The sequence below is a fragment of the Acinonyx jubatus genome, chromosome B3 (genome assembly GCF_027475565.1).
Source record: "Acinonyx jubatus isolate Ajub_Pintada_27869175 chromosome B3, VMU_Ajub_asm_v1.0, whole genome shotgun sequence".
In the NCBI taxonomy this organism is placed as follows: Eukaryota; Metazoa; Chordata; class Mammalia; order Carnivora; family Felidae; genus Acinonyx; species Acinonyx jubatus.
This window is the reverse complement of record NC_069386.1, coordinates 12,064,995-12,092,058: the sequence shown is the minus strand read 5'-3', so window position 1 is coordinate 12,092,058 and position 27,064 is coordinate 12,064,995. Positions and strand designations below refer to the sequence as shown.

At 46.1% G+C, this 27,064-nt stretch overlaps 2 long non-coding RNA genes across 3 annotated transcripts in view; one reads left to right on the top strand and one right to left on the bottom strand.

Moving 5' to 3' along the window:
• Positions 1–27,064, bottom strand: part of LOC113601933 (uncharacterized) — a 257,395-nt gene that overhangs the window by 11,273 nt on the left and 219,058 nt on the right. For both annotated transcript variants that reach the window (XR_008298986.1, XR_008298985.1), the window contains one exon: positions 17,298–17,442. This is a non-coding gene — a long non-coding RNA (uncharacterized LOC113601933). The remainder of the gene's footprint in view (positions 1–17,297; positions 17,443–27,064) is intronic.
• Positions 895–13,835, top strand: LOC128315871 (uncharacterized). Its single transcript, XR_008298987.1, has 3 exons — positions 895–6,727; positions 8,054–8,225; positions 10,983–13,835. It is a non-coding gene; the product is annotated as an uncharacterized LOC128315871 (long non-coding RNA).

The following is a 27,064-nucleotide window of genomic DNA, read 5'->3' as shown; positions in this document are numbered from 1 at the left end:
GTGTTTGGCACGTTGAAGCACCGTTGTTAAACAAAGAACAACGTGCAACACACAAGTGACAAGTGTGAATTGGAGAAGGGTACAAAGCCAAAGATACGGTTTTCATACTGGCTTCTTTTGTGAAGTGTCTGTTCAAGTATTTTGCCCACTGTCATTGGACGCTTTGCCTTTTTATTACTGATTTCTAAGGGTTCTTTACATATTCTTTTGTCAGCCCTGTGTATTCGAAACGCATTTAAAGATGCTCAATATCACGAGTCATTACAGAAATGCAAATTAGAACCACAATGACGACCCTTGCCCACTAGACTAGCTAACATTAAAAAGACAGGTGCCGCCAAGTGTTGGTGAGGATGACGAGCCATCGGCATGTCTAAGTGCACTGCTGGAGGGAGTATAAAGTGATGGGACCGTTTTGGAAAACAGTCTGGCACTTTGTCACAGAATTAAACCTCTACCTACCGTATGACTTGGGTATTTGCCCAAGAGAAATGAACACATGGGTTTACACATAGGCTTGTACCAGAATGTTCACAGCTGCTTTGTTCATAATAGCCAAGCACTGGAAACAACCCAAATGTCCATCAGCGGGGGAAACGGATGACATTCCTTGGTATATTGATATAGCGAGATTGATACAATGACCCAGATGAATCTCACGGACAGTATGTTGAGATCAAGATGCCAGACACAAAAGAGTGCATACTGTGTGCTTTCATTTATGTAAAGTTCAAGGACAGCAAGACTCATCTATAGAGCTAGAAATCAGAAAGGTGTTACCTCTGGGAGGGAGGGGGGATTGATTGGAAAGGGCCAGGAAGGAATATTCTATGGCAGTGGTTCTAACCTGGGGGAGGGGGAGACGGGGGAGGGGGGTGTTGGTGGTGTTGATTTTGCCTCCCAGGGGACATTTAGCAATGTCTGGAGACATTTTGATCTTCGTGCTTCTGGCAGTTAGCGTACAGATGCTGTTAAGTACCCCACAATAAAAAGGACAGCCCCCAACAAAGAAAGATCCACCCCCACATGTCAATAGTGCAAGAAATCCTGCTCTAGGGTAATGGCAACGCCCTACATCTTGATTGGCTACATGGGTGTCAAACATATTGGTCAAAACCCCCCAAGCTATTTTGCTTTAAGTAATTATACCCCAATTTAGAAAGACACTGAACAAAAGCAAATCTTTTTGGGCGGCCCTACAAATCCTGCGCTAACCACAGTGCCCTCTGGGGTTGAGAAGAGATCTTAACCGGGAAGAGCCCATCGATACCCTGGTGATGAGAAACCTGACGCACAATGAATGGGTAACCAATATATGGGACACTTTCCCCAAGAAGTGTTACCGATAGAGTTTTTAGTAATTTTAAAACATTCCAGAAATAGGTCTATGGAAGAGCATACGAAGCTAGGAAGAGAGAACTTTTTAAGAAAACATCAGGGCACCAACAGACCTTGCCACAGACCACGCCTTAGTGCAACAGTCAGGGAAGTGTTCATAAAGGGTAACAATCCCATTAGACTGTGCATAGCTGGAGCATTTATTCCACAAGTGTCTTCATAGATCATAAATTAATAAGTTAATTGTCACAGCAACTCTCCAAGATACAGAAGGTGTTAATCTTGCCATGAATAAGCTGCCTCTTAAGAGTTTAGATGCTGTGCTGAAGTCACCCACTCCTGGGGGTGGTCATGGATGGAGGAAACACAGAGCAGGGACTGAATGGGGCCAGGGCCACATGCAGCCCGCAGCCTGAGCCTCCCGTTCCACGCCTGGACCTCACTCTGGGTACCTGGGAACCCAAGTTCTTTGCCCAATGACCCCCAAGCCCACTTCTGTGGCCAGCGTGAGTCTCTTCCCTGGGTTTGTTGTCCTGCAAATAGACCACCCCACCAGTGTGAACATGCCGTGTTCAAGGGCAAGAGAGGAAGGTACAGTGAAAGTTTGGGTTTGTGGCTGGGTCATTCACATGCAAAGTTGTCCCTGTGCCTTTGTTCTCAGTAAGCACAAGCTTCTACCTAAATAGTCCCTCACGGAGTAAAGAGCCGCTGTCTCAGCAATTTGGGTAGATGTGTGCTGGCCAAAGGCACAATTACCCCTTCACGCTTCCTCAATGGGAATTTTTTCTTCTGTAGTCACAATGTCACGGCCCTGACCCATTGCAGTTCAGGTTAGATTTATGCGGCCAAATCCATTTTGGTGTCAAGTTTGAAAACAAAGCTACTCTTTCTTGGGGCGCCTGGGTGGCTCAGTTGAGCGTCCAACTCTCTGATTTCGTCTCAGGACATGATCTCACACCTATTGAGATGGAGCCCTACATGGGGCTCTGCACTGACAGCCTGGAGCCTGCTTGGGATTCTCTCTCTCTCCCTCTCTGTGCCCCTCTCCTGCACTCTTTAAATAAATAAACATTAAATTTTTAAAAATTAGAAACTGCTTTCTCAAACCGACTCACACTTTGTTATTGCATATATGGGACCTCAGGCCTATACTAGGAGTTTCATTGAGATCTCTTACCGCTCCCCCCCCCCGCCCCGCCCCCCTGCAGACTCATGGCCCAAGCAAGCTGTTTCCTTAAGCAAGTGAAATGGCCGGCAAATTCCTCCTCGATCCAGGAATATCGTTGCAGCAGAAATTCCTCGAAGTTTCCAGAATGTGGATGCCACACTAGAGCGCTGAGGTAGCTTCTGTTATATTTTCCAGCGGAAATCAGGGAGGGGAGAAATGTGTTTTCTCAGTGTGCTCTCTTAACCCAAAAGTCCTGCTTTTGACATATAACCCTGGAAGCGGGGTCAGGGAGGTCAAGAGCCGTGCACTTTCCAGTAAGGTGTCCTGTTTTGCTAATCAAGGTCTTTACTACTATGAGCAAGTACTAAGTTCTTTCACAGGTATTTACTGCAGTGTCTGCCAGTGTGTGTGTGTGTGTGTGTGTGTGTGTGTGTGTGTGTGTTCTGCTTCATGTTTCATGGCATCATTTCAAATACCCCCTTCAATATGCAAACCGTCTATAAGCTGCTGTTGTGTGTTTTACCATATAGCTGGCCTCATTTATGTGTTAGGAACATTTTATCCATTAATTTATATCAACCAATTATCTGTAGACCCAAGTATTATAAGCCCTTGCTTTGGCAATTTGGAAATCAACACATAAGTTTTTCTGGCTTTAGGAGACAAAACACTCTCGTTCACCACTGTGTCCATCAGATTGGAAATGTCTCACCTAGAGCAGCAAAGTTGTCAAAGAACTCTAATGGGGGAAACAGACATGTAGGGAAAATAAAAAATTTCTTGTGTATCTTCCTTGGTCCGTCATAAGAACCAAATTTTGAATATTTATTGGTATGTCCAACGGAAACAACGGGTCTGGAGCATGCCTCGACTCAACTAGTTGTGGAAGGTTTAATCCTCTGTAGACCAGTGTGAAAGAGGTGACCAGGAAGCCAGATTAGAATGAGCCCCATTTGGCACCCAGGTGGCTCAGTCGGTTAAGTGTTCGACTTTGGCTCAGGTCATGATCTCATGGTCCGTAAGTTCAAGCCCCACATCTGACTCTATTGACAGCTCAGAGCTTGGAGTCTGCTTCAGATTCTGTGTCTTCGTCTCTCTCTGCTCCTGCCCAGCTTGCTCGCTCACTCTCGCTCTCTCTCAAAAATAACATTAAAAAAAATATTTAAGGAATGAGCCCCCGTCTGTATGCAAAACTCTAACCCAAATCTCACACATGAAGAGTCAGTAGATCATCAAGGGGACTTTGGTCTTTATCTCCAGCTTCTACATACCTTGAAACCCAAATTCTGGACAAAGAAGTGTTTTAGGACCAGAACACAGGGCAGCAAGGGCTCTGAAATCAAGCAGCCCTGATCTCACCAGGTCTAGGTCTAGCGTTGGAAATTAATTTCACCTCTAAAACCTAACAAACCTAAAGGCTCATTATTGAAGTGTGCCTCTTCCCATCTACCCCATAGATTGGTTGGGAAAATTAGAGAACGTTCTTGAAAGTGCTGGCCAACTCAGAAAAGGCACTCAAAAGAGGTGGCTTTGATCATTGTCACAAGTGAAAAATTCTCACCCCAAGCCACTATCCTTGTCAAAAGACCATGATCTATTACAGCTATTATGTTCTCCAGTCTGCACTATCTTCTAAAAAGTTGACTAGAAACCTGGCTTCCGTTGCGATGATGCCCAGTCAGCCACCAACCTGTAGAAGGTACATTTCTTGCCACAGGTGTTGGCCAACAGAAGTGCACAAGCCAGGTGCTGGGCCAACTTGCTGGAGGTGAGCAGGGGCCAAAGATGGTTACTCAGAGCTTCAGGTTGAAGGGCTTTCTCTACGTGCATGACACTGAGCTAGGAGCTGGAAACCCAACTCAAAAGAGAGTCCTTGTCTTCAAAACAGCTACCAAAGGCAATGGAATAAGGCAGCCAATGCCCAGCTCCATAAGAGTACAGAATACAGAGCTCTGAGCTTACTAAGCCCAGAATCTGGGGGGAGCCTTGAAGATGGGCAAAATTTGAAGAAGGGTAACTGGAAGTGAATACATTGCAGCGGGCGGGGGCGGGGAGTCACTTCCCTTTCACCAGCAAAATTATCAGCAAAAGGTAAGAGTTGACCCCCCCAGAGCCCCATGGAGTCAGGCTGGCCTCTTGGGCCAGGCATGACTCTGTGTGGGTGTTATATGGGGACATGGGCACAAGCACTTCTCTGTCCCGTTCCCTCTGTGGAACTTCAGCTTTGCTTTTTTTTTCTCCTAACAACATAAATCTAGGGACACACTGAAAAGGAATGTTCCTGTGCCCACTGAAAGCTAAAACTAGAGCAGACAAAAATGCATTCAACGATGCTTAGCAATGTGCATGCAGTCAGCTTCTATAGCTTGAAACATGGGGGCACAGAATCTCGAAATTCTGCCTCCTTAGCTACTGACTTAGGAACAGACCTCAGATAATCTCCTCCACTGCCATAGGCAGAATCTGCAGGAGAAGTCATTCCAGAAAGTTCCCCTGAGCTTGAACATCTGTGGCTCTCAGATATTTCATTCCTGGCCCAGACTTCCTGTCTTTGCCAACCACTATGATTAAAAATGCATCCAAAGTAAACCTCAGACAACTGAACCTTCCTCATCAACGTGGGGGGCACTTGGTGCTAGAGGGTGGTCACCCCAAGTCATTTGTAAACGTTGCCCCAGGTGCTCAGCAGCTGGCTGGAACGGCTCATGAAATTCTATCCCAGCTCCCAGCACACCAAGAAGTAACCCAGGGAAGCCAACAACCCCATCCCACCTGTGGAAATTAATGGCGCCAGCTCAGCATGTTGGCAGAGAAAAGAAATTTACACAGCAAACAAACCTGCTGAAAAAATTGGAAATATTTGCTTAACAGGAGCACATTGATTAAAGTCACTCCAAGATCAAATTACTCTCCCAGCTCCGGGTGATTTCACCCCGGAGGGCAGCAGACTTGTATTGGCAGAGTATTGATGAAAAGCTCTCTCTATGTCTAGATGCGCCATATTAAGGGCGTTAATCTCAGAAGTGGCCCATAATTTTACTCCTACACTCTTCATTTGGAAGAGTTTAATTCCAATACAAACAGTAATAAGGAAATAAAAGCATGGATGTATGTCTTTCCAATACCCGTCTTTGGTAAGAATCTTTCATCTTTATGGTCAATTAAAGCTCATCTTAAACATAAAGTTAAGCTCGTTTCAAACATTCTTCCAAGGTTATTCGGGCTTTCTGAAATCCTCTACAATTTAAAGGAAACTAAAAAGCAGAACCAAAGCCACTTCTTAACTACAAAGGCAAACAAGTCACCAAATAAATGTTTAACAGGAGCGTTATCACATCACCTATATGGACAGCATATTTGTATACGAGGAGGGCATACATAAGGAGGGAGCCATATCAGAGAAATTAGCTGTTCCAAGAAAGGTCCCTCACCTGGTACCTGAAGAGAAGGGCATTTGAGGGACAGGCCAAGGTGGGCAAGCTACATAGGGTAGTTTATCGGCTGTTTGAAGAGGCTGGTTGGGTCTCTCTAGGCCAGTGCAGCTAGCCAGCAGAGAAACCAGTTCCCCATGGCCACCCTGAAAATAATTCATAGTCCATTTGCCACAGCACTGAGTAGGGGCAGCCTGGGCTTTGTGTGCCTCTGCTCCCTAAGATCAGCCATGATAAAGCAAGAACATCTCACACCCTGGCTCAGGTGGCTTCTCTTGTGACCCTTCGAGAGATGAAAGAGCCCGTGCCTCACGCTAGAAAAGGACACTTCAGTGCATGTCTTCTCGGCCCAGGTGCCTAAATACGCAATAGCACCAAGGCCGAAGGACCTAAAGGTAGCAAGAAAAAAAAAGCAAGTGCATTGGCACCGACTGACTACTCATGCCTGGACCTCCTAGCTTCTGCTGCCCCGTCTCCAGCCAGTAGCACTCCGGGCTGCCCACCCCTCCCACGCAGGGTGTTTGGACAATGCTGAGCTTGGGCCTGGAATCACCCTCCCTTCTTCACTCCCAAGCGTCCATCTCCAAGCCGTAGGAACATGCAACTCTCCCCCCATTCAGGCCCCCCGTCTCTAGCCGAGGACATTCTGCACTGGCAGACCAGACGCCCAAGTTACAATGTCAGCGAATGCTCCAAGAAGTTCCCCTGGTGAACAAAGGATGAGCTCCCTGCACCCTGCTGGAAATCAGAGAATCCACGCTTCCCACCCAGCCACCTGCCTCTGAAGAGGGTATGGAATCCACTCTGCACACATGTGCTTGTGCCACACACACACACACACACACACACACACACACAGGGTCGCACTTAGATGGGATTTGCAAAGGTTTTTGCCTATATGAGTTCATCGGGAACCCAGAGGGGGCAGGGAACAGGAACAATGGGAAGAAGGATATCAATGGAATGGGGGAGGGGCAAAGACAGTGGTCACCACAGGAGACAAGGGGAGGGAAGCCACCATGTTTAAGCACCTAGGTACCAGGAACTGTTCTGGGTCTGCTTTTTCTCCTTTTCCTCATTTAATCCCCACATTACTTCTCTGTGAGAAGCCAGGGTTCCAACACTGCCTGCACCTTAGAATCACCCGGGGATCCTTTAAATAATACAGATGCTGAGCTCCAACGGCCTCACCTGAATCGCAGTCTCTAGAAGTAGGGCCCTGCATCCATGGGTTTTAAAAAGCATCCCAGGGGTGCCTGGGTGGCTCCGTTGATTAAGCATCCAACTCTTTTTTTTTTTTTTTAACGTTTATTTATTTTTGAGACAGAGACAGAGCATGAACAGGGGAGGAGAGAGAGGGAGACACAGAATCCGAAACAGGCTCCAGGCTCTGAGCTGTCAGCACAGAGCCCGACACGGGGCTCAAACTCACGGACCGTGAGATCATGACCTGAGCCAAAGTCGGACGCTTAACCTACCAAGCCACCCAGGCTCCCCTAAGCATCCAACTCTTGATTTCAGTTCAAGTTATAATCTCACATCATGGTTCGAGGGATCAAGCCCCACGTGGGGCTCTGTGCTGACAGCATGGAGCCTGCTTGGGATTCTCATTCTCTCTCTCCCTCTCTCTCTCTCCCCCCCCCTCTGCCCCACCCCTACTCTCTTTCTCTCTCTCAAAACAAATAAACATTTTAAACATTTATAAGAAATAAAAAAAGCATCCCAGGAAATTCCACTGTGCAGCCAGGACTGAGAATCACCCTGCCAAGAAACCCTAAGCTCCTTTCCCAATCTTGTATTATGACATATCCCCATAGCATTGAAAGAGAGCAGCCTGCACTGGGTGCCTGGAGACAGCCCTCTTGGGGCCAGCCTCCTGCCATCTGAGCCTCTGCCCCGGGCCCTAGACCTGCCAAAATTGCAATGAAGGGTCACCCAGAGGAACTCGGGATTTTTGCTTGGCATGATTCAATTAGGGGATGAATTGCAGTTAAATTTTGCTTTCTGAAACCCCTCAAATTCCTAAGGCTGTTTCAGTCTTGAAAATACAAAATCATATGCCTTAAAAGATTCACAGCTTTCCAGATAAGAAGTTTTTCTTTCTGGCTTCACCCAGATGCAGAGCCGCCTTGCAGGAGATCCCCGTCGTTTGATTATGATGTGCGGTGAGCAGCCAGATGTCACTCTGAAGAATAAATTTTTTGGCTGAGGAGAAAATGCATGCTCTACTTCCTGATAATTGATTTGCAAGGTTCCAATTTCAGTAGCAAATTGCTTCTGCTGCCCAGGTATTTCATATCTCATATGAGCACTTAGAAAACTCAATATTCCTTATGCCAACCAAGAAACGACAAGAATTGTAGTTTAAATTTTGGATCATTTCTCTACTTTTAAATACACATCGTTCTAAGTGGTGCTGGTTACAAACAGATCAGGGTAGTTTAAAAAACTAATAATGTTTAATAGTGTTTTTTAAGTGCCCTTTAAACCCTAAGAAAAGGCTCCGCACGGAGCGCCTCGGTGGCTCAGTCGGTTAAGTGTCTGACTTTGGCCCAGGTCATGATCCCATGCAGGGTTCAAGCCCCGCGTCAGGCTCTGTGCTGACAGCTCGGAGCCTGGAGCCTGCTTCCGATTCTGTGTCTTCCTCTCTCTCTGCCCCTCCCCTGCTTGTACTCTGTCTGTGTCCCAAATATAAATAAGTATTTTTTTTTTAATTTAAAAAAAAGAAAAGAAAAGGCTCAGCACTCCCCAGCCATGTAATCAGTCCTGATAATAGCAGCCCTGAGCCAGGAATTCACGGCGCTGAAGGACTCTCGCTTACACCCGAGGAAATAGCCTGAGGTTTGCTCAGCCGTCGATGAGGGAACCGTGGCAGGAAGCCGGGCTCCTCAGTACCCAGACCAAAAAAGAAAGAGCAGGGGACCTGGGTCAAGCTTCCAGGCCTTCAAATCCCAGCTCTGCCCAAATGTGAGCCTTCAAGGAACGCCCTGCATTTCCCTCTGCAAGGCCTCGGTTTTCCCTCTGTAAAAACAGCAGATTGGGAGACAGACGCTCAAGTGTCTTCTACAGCCTGAACACTCTGTGGCCTGAGGACCCCGGGTCAGGCTGACCCAGACTTGATGCCCAGCTTGGCCGCTTAGTGGCTGTATGGCTCTGACCCTCCCTTTCTTCCTCCTGCATTTCTGTCTCATCGAATGTGAAACTCAAATGAAAAACAGCTGTCGTTTTGAAATGTTGTGGCCACTAAGGGATTCCTGTGGGGGGCATGCCTGGCAAGGGGGTAAGTGCCCCTGGAGGGCTGCTTTCACGAATCATCCCCTGGGAAATGAGTTGAGCCTGCAAAGTTCCTCTGTCATTCTAACCGAACTACCCAGGCCTTGTGCTCCCTTTGAGAGTTTACCTCTCGATTATCCAGAATTACTCTTTTTTTTTTTTTAATATGAAGTTTATTGTCAAGTTGGTTTCCATACAACACCCAGTGCTCATCCTAACAGGTGCCCTCCTCAATGCCCATCACCCACTTTCCCCTCTCCCTTCCACCCCCCATCAACCCTCAGTTTATTATCAATTTTTTAAGAGTCTCTTATGGTTTGGCTCAGCTCCCTCTCTTTTTTTTTCTTCCCCTCCCCCATGGACTTCTGTTAAGTTTCTCAGGATCCACATAAGAGTGAAAACATATGGTATCTGTCTGTCTCTGTATGACTTATTTCACTTAGCATCACACTCTCCAGGTCCATCCACGTTGCTACAAAGGGCCATATTTCATTCTTTCTCATTGCCATGTAGTACTCCATTGTGTATATAAACCACATCTTCTTTATCCACTCATCAGTTGATGGACATTTAGGCCCTTTCCATAATTTGGCTATTGTTGAAAGTGCTGCTATCAACATTGGGGTACAAGTGCCCCTATGCATCAGTACTCCTGTATCCCTTGGGTAAATTCCTAGCAGTGCTATTGCTGGGTCATAGGGTAGGTCTATTTTTAATTTTTTGAGGAACCTCCACACTGTTTTCCAGAGTGGCTGCACCAGTTTGCATTCCCACCAACAGTGCAAGAGGGTTCCCGTTTCTCCACATCCTCTCCAGCATCTATAGTCTCCTGATTTGTTCATTTTAGCCACTCTGACTGGTGTGAGGTGGTATCTGAGTGTGGTTTTGATTTGTGTTTCCCTGATGAGGAGCGACATTGAGCATCTTTTCATGTGCCTGTTGGCCACCCGGATGTCTTCTTTAGAGAAGTGCCTATTCCTGAATTACTCTTGACCGCTCTTCAGTAACTGCCCTGGGCACCACATGAAACCGTCCACACAGGACCCGCACTCCTGATGGGTGGGGTCAGGGCAATCCTGACTTCCAAGGGCAATCCTGCTGTCTGGGGACCACTGCCCCAGAACAGACCAGCCATGGGCTGCCCCCACGCCTGCAGGTGCCCTGCTGCTGCTCAGACGGGCTGTCTCCCCCTCCCTCCCTTTTGCTCTCTCCCTCCACTTGCCCCAACCCTTCACTTTTACCCACTTTACACCTCATTTTCTTCCTGGCCCTTCCTTTTGTCCCCTTTTCCTATGAAAGGCCTCACTGTGCTCCCAGGACTTGAACTTAGCCTTTCGATGATACAAATCCCAGCTCTTCCGGGTAAATATTTCACTGCAACCTACAAAGCATCACACTCCAACACAGACTATCACGGCCAGTGTCTCCTCCAAATGTACCTCAGTTCTTTCAATAGGATCCGGCCAAAACCATCCCACAAAGACTGAAGAAAAGGCCATGAGGTCCTGAATGGGGACAGGGCGAGAATAACACCAGACCCTAGAATTCATGCCCTCCAGAGTTGATAGGAAATATAAAACTACTTGAGCCAGCATCTCATCTGACAATTGGGACCCTCCTACCATAGCTCCACTATGTGGTCCCCATGTCATTTTTGTTCACATCCAATAAGGAAACGTTTGCCTCTTGATGTTAGCCTTGTCATCTGTAGAGAGCTCTGATCATCCAAATCCCTTCCTTAGACCATCTCCCTGTGGTTCCTTCCTCTGTAGCTGGTTTTCTGGATGAGGGGATCCCAACGCGTCCCCACGGGGACCTGTGCCCTCTTCATGTCAGCCCTTCACATGGATGCCATGCTTCTCACTCACGGGAATCACCCCACTTGTCCCTTGATGCTTTGTGACCATTGCTGCCTTCATGCAGCTGTACAAGAAGTCTGGAGATAGATACCAGCCCAGGTCGAAAGTAAGGCAATTGCATTGAGAGAAGTGTCTGATTCAGGGAAGGGGGTAGAAGTGTCTGATCGGGGAAGTGTGCTTTAAGGCTCAAATACCCCCAAGATATTAAGACATCACACCCACCAAAGGAGACCCATGAAATTGCAGTAAAAAAAAATTCTGTTCACTCAATCCCAGAAGCCTTCTCCTTAGGAGAGGAAACACCCCAGGGTTACGATGCCCAGAGTCCCAAGAAAGCAATAGGACTCCCCAGGAGTGTTTGTTTTAGTAACTTTTCCTCAGTGCTCGTCCCTCCCTCTCTCCACCTACTTCTCTTGCACTCATGCACAGAAAGGGTAATCTATCACTTCCAACACGTAGGACCCAGATTCTAGGCTGCTGCCAGCAAATAGGGAAGAGGAAGGTAGGGGTATCAGGGATTCCTTATCACAGAAGGTGAGCTTCAGCAGGTATGGTCTAAAACAAAGGCAAGAGCCACTCTCTTGTAACTTTAGTTGGCCAATATCCCCATCTGTTACCATGATTGCTATCTGATACTGTTTATGTGCAGTACATAGGGAATAGAGAGAAACAGAGTCCTACAGACCCACAGACACAAACAGAAGAACATGTACACACACACACACACACACACACCCCTTTGCTCTATTCCAAGCTTAGCAAAGGAAAGAGAAGATGATGCCTTAAGCCACCACTTCACAAGCTCAGCCCTCTACTCTGGGCTTTGCAAGTGTCACACACGTCCCTGCAAGGGGGCGTCACTGTCCTCATTTAACAAATAGGAAAACTGAGGCTCAGAAAAGTTAAGTAACACAAGCTCTACAACTGGATGGCTTAGAGCCGAAATTCAGATCCACGGCTGTCACATCTTCCCGAGCCTGGGCCTCGGCACTCGCCGTTTCTCTTGATGCAGGCCACAAATCACCGTCGCTTGAAGATGAGCCCGGCACAACCCCTAATTCCGTGCTTCAGTACGTTCAGTGATTTCTGCTGATAAATAACCACTGCCCCCGCCGAGCAAAAAGGGCACACGCAAAGGAAACAGAGATGAGCAGTCAGCAGGAGTCGATCTGGTCCCGTTCGTCACAGCCCCAACTATTTTAGAATCACTGTAATAGCACATGATATGCAACTCTTCCTTTTTGTCTCAGAGTTTTCTGTTTGGGCAGGAGCCCGAGGGGCCTGAAAAGCTGAAAACAGCAGTGACGCTGGGCGCCCCCATCACGAAGTCATGTGGTGGGCATAGCAGGCTGTGCGTGCAGGAGGCAGAATGCCACTTCTGCCTGCAAGGGCCGGTCACCCACCTCCTTCCTTCAAAAGGTGGCGAGAGAGAGAAAGTTTCTTCAGAGGAGTTGAACTGGGCTATAGGGGTTCCCACACACCTCCACAGTATGTGGGCTCTGTCGCTTGACCTCAAGCTGCGTGAAGAAACTTCAAAAGCGTTAACACAGGGGCACCTGGGTGGCTCCCGCGGTTGAGCGTTTGACTCTTGATTTCAGCTCAGGTCATGATCTCACGGTTCGTGGGATCAAGTCCCGTGTTGGGCTCTGCACTGAAAGCACAGAGCCTGCTTAGGATTCTCTCTCTCCCTCTCTCTGTGCTCCTTCTCCACTCTCTCTCTCTCTCTCTCTCTCACACACACATGTAAATAAACATTTGAAAAAAAAATGTTTAAGTGTTAACATGGAGCATTTAGGAGTCATAGGGATTGGCGTCTACACCTACCTGGGGAGAGACTAAGGATGAAAGGCCGTGATTCATCCTCCCTGCCTGGTGGCCCAGCACTGGAGCAAGGTTTACTTCCATAGGTAGCTGGCAAAGGTAAGTGGGGTTTTGTGGTTGCTGTTTGCGAGGAAGAGCCAGCCAAAGGTCCCATCCAAGAGGATCCTCAAGATATTAATTATTCTAGCTTCATCTTAAATCTTTGTATCCAGTGAATATCCTCCCCAGTTTGTGCTTCTTCAGGGAGGCCTTGGCGGTCCCTTGATCTTCTATTGAAAACTTACTTCAGTTTGTGATACACCAATGGAAATTCCATTTGGAATTATTATAGATCAATTTGGGGAACATTGTCTCCCTTATGATATTCAATTATCCTATCCATAAACATGGTATGTATTTTCATTTACTTAGGTATTTTTTAAAGACCTAACAAAATTGATAAACCCCTAGCCAGATTTATCAAAAAGAAAAAGGAAAGGACCCAAATAAATCAGGTCACGAATGAAAGAGGAGAGATCACAACCCACACCACAGATGTACAAGCAATGATAAGAGAATATTATGAGCAATCAGATGCCAACAAATTGCACAATCTAAAGACCTAAATGAACTTTTATATATTTCATCTGCAAGAGTCTTACATATCTGCTTTTAGATTTATCTCCCAGGTACCGTATTTCTATTTGTTTTAAATGCTATCACATATTCTGATGGCTACCTAGAAATGCAACTTAAATTGTGTTCATTTTATATTCACAGAAACTATTAATAATTTTAATAATTTGCCTGTAGATCTTTTAGGCTTTCTGTATAGAATTTCATGTCTAAGTAATAACGTTCTTCCTTCATTTCATTTAATTTGTTGCTTTGTCTAGGATTGCAGTACAAAGTTGAAAAGATGCAGCTAGAGTAGGCATCCTGGTCCTGCTTCTTATTTTAAAGTGTTTCTAAAGGTTCATCATTAAGTATGAGACTTGCCATGGATTATTTAGGGAAGTGCCTTTATCAGATTTTAAAAGTTCTCCTACTTCACTGCGAATATTTATCATGAATAAATGCTAAATTGTATTGAACAACTCCTCTATATCAATTGCAAAGTTTATATGCTTTTTCTTCCTTAATTTCTGTAATCTAATGAACACCATTAATTTCCCATCTAACTTAATCTTACATTCTGGGTTTACTCTAGTAAAACCTTTTCACTGTAAAGCATATTCTGCCTGACACGAATATAGCTCCGTGAATGAGCTATTTGAACGAGCCTTTACAGACTATTTGCTAATAAATCTTTTCATGCTTATGCTTGTGTGTCCTGATGTTTCAGTTAAAAAGCATGTCACTGTTTTTTATTTATGTTTAAGCCATTCTGACAATCTGTCCAAACCAAGTTTAGAATATACACACACACCTGCGCGCGCGCACACACACACACGCACATATACGTATAGATGGTAAATACTAAAATATTTGAATTTATTATACTCTTTTTGTGCTTTCTGGAAGTTGTTTTTTCCAAGTTATTTTTTCCCCTCTGTTTACCATCTTTAACAATGATTGTAATTTGCCTTAATTTTCTTTCTCTACATGTGTAGAAGTTACATGCGCTATGTATCCCTCTTGGTTTTTAAGAAACTGTCTCTGGAAGTTCTCTAAGACCTGAATAAAGAGGGTTTTTTTTCTTCCAAGTGCATTTGTATTTACTTAAGCCAAATGGCAGGAGGTTCCCCCAAATCATTACTACCTCACACTCAATGAATTCTCTTCTTGTGGTCCTTTGGATCTTGCACTCAGTGTAAATTCTCAGTCTAAACCCATGCGAAGCCCAGATTGCAGTTAAAAATTCTCAAGGGACACTTTATTTAAGGTTAGGTGTTGTTGCTGTTGTATTCCTGAATCTAGAGCCAAGACTGATGCAAGGAAGTTTCTTTTTTGTGGGATTGACTGTGTGGACAATCCTTGATCCCCTAAAGGCCCATCTTTTGTTTACTTTTACTTCTTGTTTGCTTGCTTGTTTAAACCTATTTATCACCGTTTCCCATTCTCATCCCCTTCCCTGATATGGCCAACCATTCTCATATGTCTGATGGATATACTCAGTTGAATAGTTACCCCACCAAAAAATTCCTGTCTACCCAGACCTTATTTGAAAACAGGCTCTTTGCAGCTATAATCAAGTCACAGTCAGGTCATCCTAGATCATAGTTGGTCTTAAATCCAACATGACCAGTGTCCTTATAAGAAGAGAGAAATGTGGACACAGAGAAAGACACGGACACACACAGAAGGAAGACAAAGGCAGAGACCGGAGTGATGTATCCACAAGCCAAAGAACACCAAAGATTGCCAACCACCACCAGAAGCAAGGAGAGAGTCATGGAATAGATTCTTCCTCAGAGTCTCCAGAACAACCATACCGACACTTTGATTTCAGACTTCCGGCCTCTAGAACAGCAAGAGGATAAATTTCTCTTGTTTTAGACCACTCAGTCTGTGATATTTTCTAGCACCCCCAGAAACCTCATACAAGACCTTACCATTTGTTTTCTTGCAAAACATGAATTGCTCTCTACGACTATAATCTCAAGTTACACAAATAAGATTGTGATGGGGTCACTTCTGCTTCCTTCACATTTCTCCTGGCTCTTTCTTTATGACAGACCCATGGCATATGTACATCCGCTAATGTGTATTCACATGATCCCAATCCACCCACAGTGAGGGGCGCCTGGAAGGCTCCCAGCACCTATTTCCACCACAGCTTGGGATAAGCAAGTAGACATGGGTCAAATGACGGTGTGACAATTTCTTGAGTAGGATTGCTAGGTCAGAAGGACCATGTATATATTTTTTTTCAACGTTTTTTATTTATTTTGGGACAGAGAGAGACAGCGCATGAGGGAGGGGCAGAGAGAGAGGGAGACACAGAATCGGAAGCAGGCTCCAGGCTCTGGGCCATTAGCCCAGAGCCCGACGCGGGGCTCGAACTCACGGACCGCGAGATCGTGACCTGGCTGAAGTCGGAGGCTTAACCGACTGCGCCACCCAGGCGCCCCGGACCATGTATATTTAACCGAAAGCACAACTAGTAGATTGCTTCCCAGAATGGCTGTACTTTTCTCACTGCCAGCAAGGGTTTCCTCGGTCCTCACAGCCCTCCACCACTTGTCATTACATGGTTCTCTACACTTGCCAATGGTACGTATAAAGTAATGTTACATTTTTACTTGTATTTCTCTGATTAATAGAGTTCAAGCAACTATTCATATGCCTGTTGGTTGTTTTTTTTTTTTTAACATAAATTACCTGTTTGTGTCCTCTGCCCATTTTTTTTACTGTTGGGATCCTGTCTTATTACACGGAGCTCACCCAATGTGGGGCTCAAATTCATGAACCGCAAGATCATGACCGGAGCTGAAATCAAGAGTCAGACGCTTAACCAACTGAGCCACCCAGGCACCCCAAGACATAACAATACTTTCTAAAACAAGTGATTTAGTGAGGAGAGAAGCATTGTGTTTTCATTTTTGCCAAATTTTTTCAATGTGTCCCTTAGTAAATGACAATCAGATACTGCATTCTGCTGGTTGTACTGCATTGTTTGGGTTAAAGTATATGAAGATACACAGTCGGGAAAGAAAGGAGTATTTTAATAGCCTCTGTTGATAATTTTAGATATTCTTCTTTAATAATACACTACAACTCATACATGGTAGTTTCCTAAGGGCTATTTGCAACGCGGAATCCAAAATTATATCAATGAGCTTTCTGCATACTGTTCAGTAAAATCTCACTGGACTATCTTGCACTTTCAATGGATCTTTATCCACGTATGGTTTTGTAGCACTGTTCGTTGATCATCTGGGAAATATTAATTCACAGAGCTGAACAGATCTTCTGTATGTTGACATATATCTTTACACAGTATCAAAAAAAAGCACGTTTGTTAATATCACTACCAACCTCATAAGAAGAGTCTTGAAGTATCGGGAAGCTATCAAGCTTGCGATGGTGGACGTAAGTCTTCCAGAATTCTCATATTTGCTTGAAAGTTTGAATCGTTTTATCACTGACATACCGTCGGCCCTTTTCTTTGAAATGACAAGCTCGCTTTTTTCATCTCAGAGAAAGCCAGGTGGGAGGTGCTGGGTTGGGGGGGGGGGGGGGGTGTGGTTTACTTTCAGCCTCAAAGACTCTGTCCTGAAGAGCTACCAAGGCCAGCAGCCGAGACAGCCTGGCCTGGAGGGGGAGGGAAGCCCCAGTTCAGACCCCTCACTCAGCAGCAGAGGACAAGCTCAGCCTGTCCTGCGACCACCTACCCGGGAGGCCTTCCGGCCCCACAGATCCAAGAGCTGCCTGCACGGACCCCTCTCCAGCTGAAGGAACTTCTCAGAGTCTCAAGAGTCTTACCTGTGAAGCAGATAATAACAGCAGATGTCAACCACAAGTCACTGAGCACCTGTTGTCTGCCAGGCTCTAGCTCCCAGCAGCGAACCAGCCAGACAAGCTTCAGCCTGGAGGCACTTATGTTCTGGTGGTGAACACACGCGGGACCCTGTGTCGAAGATAAGGGGTAAGAAATGAGAGAATACACGCCAGACCTGGCTCATAGGGCCACCTCGTGCTACTGAAGAGACTTGAGGCATTACCTAATCTCCTGGCCCCCATCTGGTAATCCCACACTTCCAGAATCCCAGGCAACCATGAAATGACGATCACACTGCCTTAATACCCAGTTAGCTCCTATGGAATTGTTGTAGTTAAATCAAAATATTTTTAAAAGTTCCTGCACATCCCACCATGAGTGTCCCCTGGGTCTGAGTATCACAGAAGAGTCATAAAATCCTCATCCTTCAGTATAGCTGGGACAGATCGAAGATATGAGGAATGTTATTTTATTTTTTCAATATATGAAATTTATTGTCAAATTGATTTCCATACAACACCCAGTGCTCATCCCAAGATATGAGGAATTTTAAACAAAACCATCTCTCTCCCTCCCTCCCCGCCCCCATTTTCTCTCTTCCTCCCCTACCCTCTCTCTCTCTCTCTCTCACACACACACACACACACACGCACATACACACACACACACACACACACACTTCATGCCACCATTAAGACTCCATTCTTTTAGGGTCTTCAAGGAATTCTGGTCTCCTAGGAGTGCGGTATAAAATGCAAATCACCCAGGAGGGGGTCACACCCACCGCCACCAACAGTTTACAATTGAGTTAACAATTAACTCCCTAGAAGGGGTTTATAGCTTGTAGATCTCAGAGATCTTACCAGCTCTCACCCCTGCAAACAGGGGTCCCCAAACAAATGAAGAAAGTCAGGCCTAGAACACAGAGGCGCCTTCCCCCAGAACACACAGCCACGGGCGGGAGCATCCAGTGGAGAAGCCCTAAGTCTCTCTCCGGGTCTCCAAGGCCTCCTGTTCCTTTGGGGATAATCACACGCTTCCAAAGGAGAGCAGGTGTAGTTCCCATCCGGAAGGGTTTCTTTCCCCTCCAGGCTGCAGACGCCCAGCACCATGTCTCTGAAGCACAGGGAGTTGTTCTAGAAGCACACAGCTGGTTCCGCAGAGCTCACACCATGGCCTCCACCCTGGCTGCTGCCTCCTGGCCCAGCCCTCAGCTCAGTCTCCTTCCCCCGGGGCCATCCACCGGGCTCCCCAGTGGGGCTCCAGCAGAGGCTGCCTGTCAGCCCTCCTTCCATCTGTGCTTTACATGTGCACCTGACCCAGCTCAGGTTCAGGGCTCCTTTTCTGTCCAAAAAGGGGAATATCCAATGGCTATTGTGATGAAACGCAGGCATCTCCCTGTTAGCACCTAGGACACCCCCGACTGGGTGGCAAAAATGGAAGGAAAGATAAGACATCTAGAAAACAAGGCAGGGAAGCGCTGAGTGTTCTTGGGGGGAGACCCTGAAGCAGGCTGTCTGCGTGCCCTGGAAAGTAGACAGAAGAAACAGTAACCTGCGCAGCATTTCACAAAGCCGGTAAGGATTCTGGATGGTCTTAGGTGACGTCGAAGAATGTCACAAACCCTGAAACTCCAAATGTGCTTCCAGGAAGATGGGGCGTCAGGGGTGAATACACGTGAACCTTACCAAGTTCCTCTCAGGAATTCACCTTCGCTCTCACTGCTAGGAGCTCCTCTTGGTTGGACACTAACGATCCGCCCACATCAGAACTTTCCCAAATGGTTGCTATTTACAACAGAACGAGTTGGGGATGTTCTATTTTTTTTTTCCCAGCCACCACTGTATGTGTCCGGCGTGGCTCACTCTGACCTGAAGTCGTGGGGATACAGATGTGTAAGGTCACCCTTCCCCCCCCACCCATCCCCCACCCCCAGTCACCCCTGCGAGCCTTCAAAGGGTTAAAGCTGGAGAAGAAGCTTTTAAGAACAGCTGGAAACAAAGTGCTGCCCCCAGGCTGACAGCAACCAATAAAAGGTCAGGAGGTTGAGGGAATCATTTTCCATGGGAATAATTTTCTAAGAGAAATGGTAAAGTTATTTAAATCACCAGGTGGGACATATAAAGGACAATCTTTCTTGGTTCGCAAGAAATGGATGATGTTTGACCTCGCGGATTTCCGCCTGCCTCTGATTTATATCATGAGAGCAAAACCTCGGTAATATTGAAGGATTGCTTGTGTATAATGTCTTATATATATATTATACTTTTTTTTTAATTTTGTGAAACAAAGCCGCCTCTTTAGGGCTAAGCACGGGAGAAGGGAGAGAGGGACATAGAATACTGATACCCTTTGACACAGTAATCCCACTCTTGGGAGCGCCACCCCAAGAAATATATTCAACCAGTGAAATAAGCTTTATGTGCAAAGATGCTCGCTGCAACATTATTTATGATGGGGAAAAAAACCCTAATGGCTCAGCAAAAGGGGGTGAGTTAGTAAATTATTGCCCATCAGCGTGAGAGAATATGGTGGGTCACTGATAAATGCAAGGTAACAACACGAGAAATGTCACCTTAAAAAAAACAGATATAAAACAATATGCACAGGCGGATAGTGACTGTTATTCTGTATCTTGAGCACACAGAGACTAGAAAGGGCGAGGTCCTCTTTCTCTCAGTTTTATTTGATGTTATCTTCTTTTCTCTAATTAAAAATGGAAATGAGGGGCGCCTGAGTGGCTCAGTCGGTTAAGCGTCCGACTTCAGCTCAGGTCGTGATCTCACAGTTGATGAGTTCAAGCCCCGCATTGGGCTCTGCGCTGACAGCTCAGAGCATGGAACCTGCTTCCAATTCTGTGTCTCCTTCTCTCTCTGCCCCTCTCCCACTCGCATTCTGTCTTGCTCTCCCTCTCTCAAAAATAAATAAACATTAAGAAAAATTTAACGGAAATGAAAATGTTCATAAATTATAGAAATGTGGTTTAGTATGTTCACAGAGGTGACGGTACGCCCCTGCGAACATACGAGAAACCACTAAATTGGACATTTTCAATAGGAGAATTGTATGGTAGGTGCATTATATCTCTATAAAGCTGTTCTGAAACATGTGATTTTGTTTTAAAAAATGTGAGCCACTTTCAAGGAAGACAGAAAAAAAATTGTTTCCAATTTGACCAACAGCGCCATTCCACAGTTGGATTATACAAGATTTTCTAATAAATTCTCAGCATAATTTATTAAGTTGGTGACAAATACGATCTTGGACCCTGTTTTAACCAAAGCACACCCAAGGTACTTAAGGAGACAAGATCCTCCCTGGTTCCCCATGAGATGGGAGAGACACTGTTGGAAAAGAATTTCTCAAATCAGGCAGATGGAATTCAAATCACAGATCAACAGCTTAATCATAGTATTGCTCTGGGCAGCTTACTTGTCCTCTGCGAGCCTCTGTTTTCTCTTCCATAAAAGGGAGCCAATTCCACCAAGCAGACATGGGAGTTGTGAAAATTAAAATTCATCATGCGTATAAAGCATCTGAGACATAAAAGATGTCAGGAGCTGCTATATTTTTATTGGAATATAATATAGATGCACCGGGACCAAGTTCTAAAATTGCTTTGGGGGCGCCTGGGTGGCTCAGTCAGTGACGAGTCAACTTTTGATTTCGGCTCCAGTCGTGATCTCATGGTTTGTGGGTTTGAGGCCTGTGTCAGGCTCTGTGCTGGCACTGGGGAGCCTGCTTGGGATTCTCTCTTTCTCACTCACTCTGCTCCTCCCCTGCTCTTTCTCTCTCTCTCTCTTGTTCAGAGGAAGGGATCCTTCCACAACAATACCAAAAGGGTCTTCTGCCCATGACAAGCCTGGTGAGTAGCCTGCACACATCCATCTGTCAGAGCTGCATCTGTCTGAACTACCCCCTGAGGAAGCTGAGGTATTTTCTCAGAGGCTAACCACCAGCTCTGGTCACTGGTCATTCATCCTGAACAGACTGACCCAACAGCAGCCATATTTGTCCATAAGGCCCATAGCACCTCACTGGATCCTGGAAAGATGAGAAAAGCTTCACCCACAGGATCCCAAGCCAACCACTCAGTTCAGTAGACTAGAATCTCCTAGAACAGTTCCCAACAGCCATCGAGACATTCACAACAAAACTGACTTCACCCCATAGTGAATATCCTGTCACATAACAGTGATCAGAGCCTTAGGATCATGAAGTCCCCAGCTTGAATATTGTCTCTACCCCCTTAATAGCCTTGAGTCAAATCTCAGATACTCAGGTCTAAATTCAATTTATCTCCTTTGGAAAATGGAACTTCACAGAGTCTGACCTATTGTACAGAAGATTAAATGAGACCAAACACCAACATAAACATTCTCTGGCACATTCGATGCCCAATAAGTGGTAATATTACCCTCCCCCTTCCTCATTATGCTTTAATTGATGAGCTTCTCTTCTGCTAAGATAGGCTCATCGTTGGGGCACCTGGGTGGCTCAGTCAGTTGAGCGTCCGACTTTGACTCAGGTCATGGTCTCGCGGTTTGTGACTTCGAGCCCCACATCGGGCACTGTGCTGATGGCTCAGAGCCTGGAGCTTGCTTCCAATTCTGTGTCTCCCTCTCTCTCTGCCCCTCCCCTGCTCATGCTCTGTCTCCCTCTGTCTCAAAAATAAATAAAACATTTAAAAAATTAAAGAAAAAAAAAGATAGGCTCATCCTTTTCCTCATTCTCTGTCTCCTACTTCAGGGCCCCAGCCCCACCCTCTGACCTCTTCTTCTCGAACCAACAAGCCCCAGGACATAAGCCTCCAAACATCCGTCAGCACCAACTCGGCCCACGGCATATGGCCCCACGCAACCTCGCCATGATCTCATCCAGTTGGACTGTTATTTTTATAGACTGGTATTAAGAAGCATAAGCCAGAAATTTTATATACACTGTCACGCTAGGTATTCTGAGGTCTGCAGTACAGATGGAACGTTCCTAGGATTTTATGGTGCAACACATGGCCCCCTACCCTCGTCCTCAGACCCCACACTCCTCTCTCCAGGGCCCAGAGGAAAGTGTCGAAGGGCTCCACGCTCCATCCCACCCAATCTCCTCCTCTTGTGCCAACCAAGATTCCCTGCCCTAGTCACGGTCAGCCAAGCAGCCGTGACAGAAAGACAGCCGATCTCCAGGGGAAGCCGGGAACGAGGCAGGGAGCCACCACAGAAGAGCCATTGGTTCAACAAACAACCCGTCAACTAGGAAGTTAAGCGGCTTGTCCCCACCAGCAATCTTGCTCCTCAATGCCCAGGAAATGGGAACAGAGCAAAGAGGGGGGCTGGGAGGGCAAATGTTCCTATCCCCCAACCTCCCACTGAGGGCAAAACAAGAATTTCACCACTGTTGGGCATGTAATAGGGTGGCCAAAACCACAGTAAATCATCTGGGTAAATTATGAAACGTAGCCATGGATTTTTGTTCTGTAATTATAATATATATATTTTTTGGGGTTTTGTTTCATTTTTTTTAATGTTTTATTTATTTTTCTGAGAGGGAGCGAGCATAAGCAGGGGAGGGGCAGAGAGAGACGGGGCAGAGGATCCGAAGCGGGCTCAGTGCTGACAGGTTGATAGCAGAGAGCTGGATGTGGGGCTCGAACCCACAAACCGTGAGACCATGACCTGAGCCAAAGTTGGACACTCACCTGACTGGGCCACCAAGGTGGCCTTATATTTCTATTTCTACAAGTAGAAAAGCAAAGAAATGGTAAAAGCACTTTGGTCTAATACAAGGGAGAATGGACACTTCGATAGAAACACCACCTTCCCATCCCTCCCCCACCTCCCTCTCTCTCTCTCTGTCTCTCTCTCTCTCTCTCTCACCTGCACTGCTTTTTTCACTTACGGCTTGCATCTTTGACTCTGTCACTCAATAATTTGCTGCCATTGGTTGTGGTTTCCTTCTTGGTAACTGCAATTATTTGAAAGCAACGTCCGCATGATTGTCTTTCTTCTTCCTCCTTGGCAACTGCTCCAGGCTTTGCCTCTCGCACGCCCCATCTTGCCACCTCTCCCCACCCATTCTTTTGCTTCTTTCCCTCCTCCATCTGCCTCACCCTTCACCTGGTTGGGAACGTCTCTGGAAGACAAGGGACAGGGTCACTGGCATCTGTGCCCATGGAGCGACCATTATTGCCCCCACACAACACAGTAAGTGGGTTCAAGGCCAAGCCAGCTAAGCATGTTGACCATCCCTCCAAATATTGTGGCGATACTAGATGTATGTCAGGAACTCGCCCCACCATGGAGGGCCCCAGATGGGACACACGGATCCCTCTCAGCTCTTTGTCCTTTCCCCCACTCAGACCACGAGGCAGAACAACCTCAAAAAAAAAATAAATAAAGGGCTTGTTCCCAGCTCGAGGTTCAAAGGAAGAGAAGGTGAATGTTCACAACTATATTCAGCATTTTTAAAATGCTAATAAAATCCATGCCTTGACCCACAGGAGCGCTACACAGGCTGGTGACATTGTCATATTTCTCTGTTTTGGCCCAACACATTGTTGTCTCAATCTGGAATAACTAGCCAGCTCACACAGATCAAAGGCCTGCAGACGAGGGATGTATCTCTTCTTGAAATAAAACTGAGGACGATAGTGACTACTTAGCAAAATAGCATGGTTAGTGGGGGTGGGGACTCTTTCTAAACACAAGACTGGTAGACAAAGAATCTTGAATGAAATAAATGCTCCTTAGTAGAGAAATCATCAGGAATCTCTGAATTCAATCTCACTCTAAAAGAAAGGCTTCTTGGTCAAGGCCACCGTAGAACTGACCTTAAGGTTCTAGAAGCAGCTGTTGTTAGTCCAGAACTCTTCCATGGCTTCCCAGGAAATGGTGCAGTGTAGGCTTTCTCCATCCCAAGCACTGGGATAGAGTGACTGCCTCCCCCTCTTGATCCAAATCCCCAGAGGCCAAGGATGGCCACCGACGGTTTCCTCGTATTGGATGAATCATCTCTAACAGGCTCCAAAATGAGCATACAGCCTCTGACTGCAAAGATGTGGCTAAAAACTGTAGCACTCTCTACAACAGTGCTTGGGTCTGGAAATGCATTTCTTCTGCTAACCCATTTAACTCTGTCGTCTTCCAAAATCTCCTGAAATCTCACCTTCTCCCCAAACTCTGGATTAGTGGTGACCGTGGCAGGCTGCTCTTGTATACTTACCACTTCCCACAGATCCCATAAAGCCCTGCATCGAAAAATATGTTCACGTCAATAATAGCACGCCATATTTAGTGATTATTTCCCACCAACACCTGATGTGCCAGGGCCCCCTGCCAAGGGAGACCCAAAATGTGCATATCACATATACTCCCCCAGAAAAAACACACGAAAGACTATATCCTTACCTCTTCAAGAATGCCCAAAGTTGAGGGGTGCCTGGGTGGCTCAGTCGGTTAAGCGTCCGACTTCGGCTCAGGTCATGATCTCACGGTCCGTGAGTTCGAGCCCCGCATCGGGCTCTGTGCTGACAGCTCAGAGCCTGGAGCCTGCTTCGGATTCTGTCTCCCTCTCTCTCTGACCCTCCCCCGTTCATGCTCTGTCTCTCTCTGTCTCAAAAATAAATAAACATTTAAAAAAAATTAAAAAAAAGAATGCCCAAAGTTGAGGCCACCATTGCCTGCCAGGCTGTGTCCTGTATCAACGCATCTTGCCCTGTGCCCCGTGACCAAGATGAACCACTTCTGCCCAGAACTATTGCTTCCTGCATCAGTGCCTTGGATGCTGTCCCTCCTGGGGACGATCAAGCCTGGCAGCCATCACTGTCACTCCTACTGGGTAGACCATATCTACTGGTTTTTCCTTCACCTGATCAGCAAATTAAAAGGAAATGCCCCTTCCTCTTTTTATGCTAAATGCTGCTGGAGGCTTATCAGAGCAGCACAGCTGTGCTGTAGAGCTTAACGAGATTTTTAGTGAAAACAAGCTATTTCAGTCTTTACTCACAGCCCTCTGTCTTCAGAAGATCTAGACATAGGTCGTTGTGGTGCTGGACCATAGACAAATCCAAATGAGAGTGATCAGGCCATGTATAATGTATTGGCTTCCTTCCAATGGCCGAAGCTTGGTCATGATATCAAGGCCATTTCTCTGTCCCCTCGTGCCCTTAGAAAGAGCTCTTTTCTGGGAAGCTCCTTAGTCCCTCAGTAAAAACTCTCCAGGAGGGCCTGCAGGCTTGCTCAGACACTGCCCTCTGCTATCACCCACATTTTATCTAAGGAAGGACACATTATCACCAAAAAAGTAAACTAAGATACCGCCCTTACCAAGAAAGGAGTGTGTGTGTGTGTGTGTGTGTGTGTGTGTGTCTTCTCTCTCCCTTCCTACAGCCTAGGGTATGAGGCAGAACAAGAGGAGGGGAGGCATAACAAGAGTTTCTGAATCTTGGGGCTGGACTATTTGAATCTTGGTGTGTGTAGATTTGATTTTGACAGGCAGAAAGCATGAGAGGAAGGATGTCATCAGAAATGAAAGTATAGGGAGAGGTTGGAGTTAGTTGCTCTCCACTGCATAACAGGCCTGTTACTGCATGCACTTCTGCCTTCTTGTCACAAACCAGAGAAAATATTGTCACGTATTAGAAAGACTCGCGCTGACAATCTTCTGGAATCACTGCACCATCCCACTCCTCTTTCTTTATATAACTCTAGGAACCGAGCCCACCTTTCTTGTCCCCCTTCCATGAACGAGGATATGTTGGCAACAAGTTGTCAGAGCTGACGATGAATCCAAACCTCCGTTTTGAAGGCAAGTGCTGTATTTCTGTGACATGGCCCTATATGTATTCCACACCCTTAGGCCTAGCCCTAACAATTCCCACATAATTTGTATAGATATCTTTGCCCCTCTATTCTAAAATGCACTAACATTTGAAAGCCCATTGGTTAGAGATGATGCTAAGAAAAGAAAATGCAGAAGATAGGTCCCTCATGTGGGCCAGCTCAGTGATCCCACCAATGGGTTCATGCCCATTATCATTATTTGATAATAATGACTCATCTCTGCCCTTCTTTCTTCTCTCCATCTTCTTGTCTCTCGCTCATGTGTCCATGACAGACAACTGGTTTACCAAATATAAGTTTACCATTCCACTATAGAGTTCAGTTCAGTCACCAGTGAATTTTTCAAATAAGTCCCACATCCCAGACAGTGTTGTTCGAGAAGCCATGTAGAATCTACATGGTGGCATCTTCCCAAAATTCATATATTGAAGCCCTAATTCTCAATGGGATGATATTTGGAGGTAGGACCTTTGGGAAGTAATTCGGTTTAGATTAGGTCATGAAGGCGGAGCCCCCATAATGGGATTAGTCTCCTTATAAAGGAAGAGACACCAGAGCTCTCTCTCTCTCCACCACGTGGGGACATAACAAGAAGGTCATCTGCCAGCCAAGAAGCGAGCCCTCACCATGAACCTGACCATGTTTATACACTGATCTCAGGCTTCTAGCCTCCAGAACTATGAGAAAATAAATGTCTGTTGTTCCAGCCATCCAATCTACAGTATTTTCTTATAGCAGTTAGACTTGACTGAGACAGACTAGTGAACATAAATCCGATGCTATTCCTAGACAACTAACCAAAATCCAGATTAACTTCAAGCTTGAAGACCATGAAAACGGCCTCAACATTTTATGGCCACATCTTTTACCAGCCTGGTCCATTTTCAGCAAGGTCACAATAACGGCTGACTCAC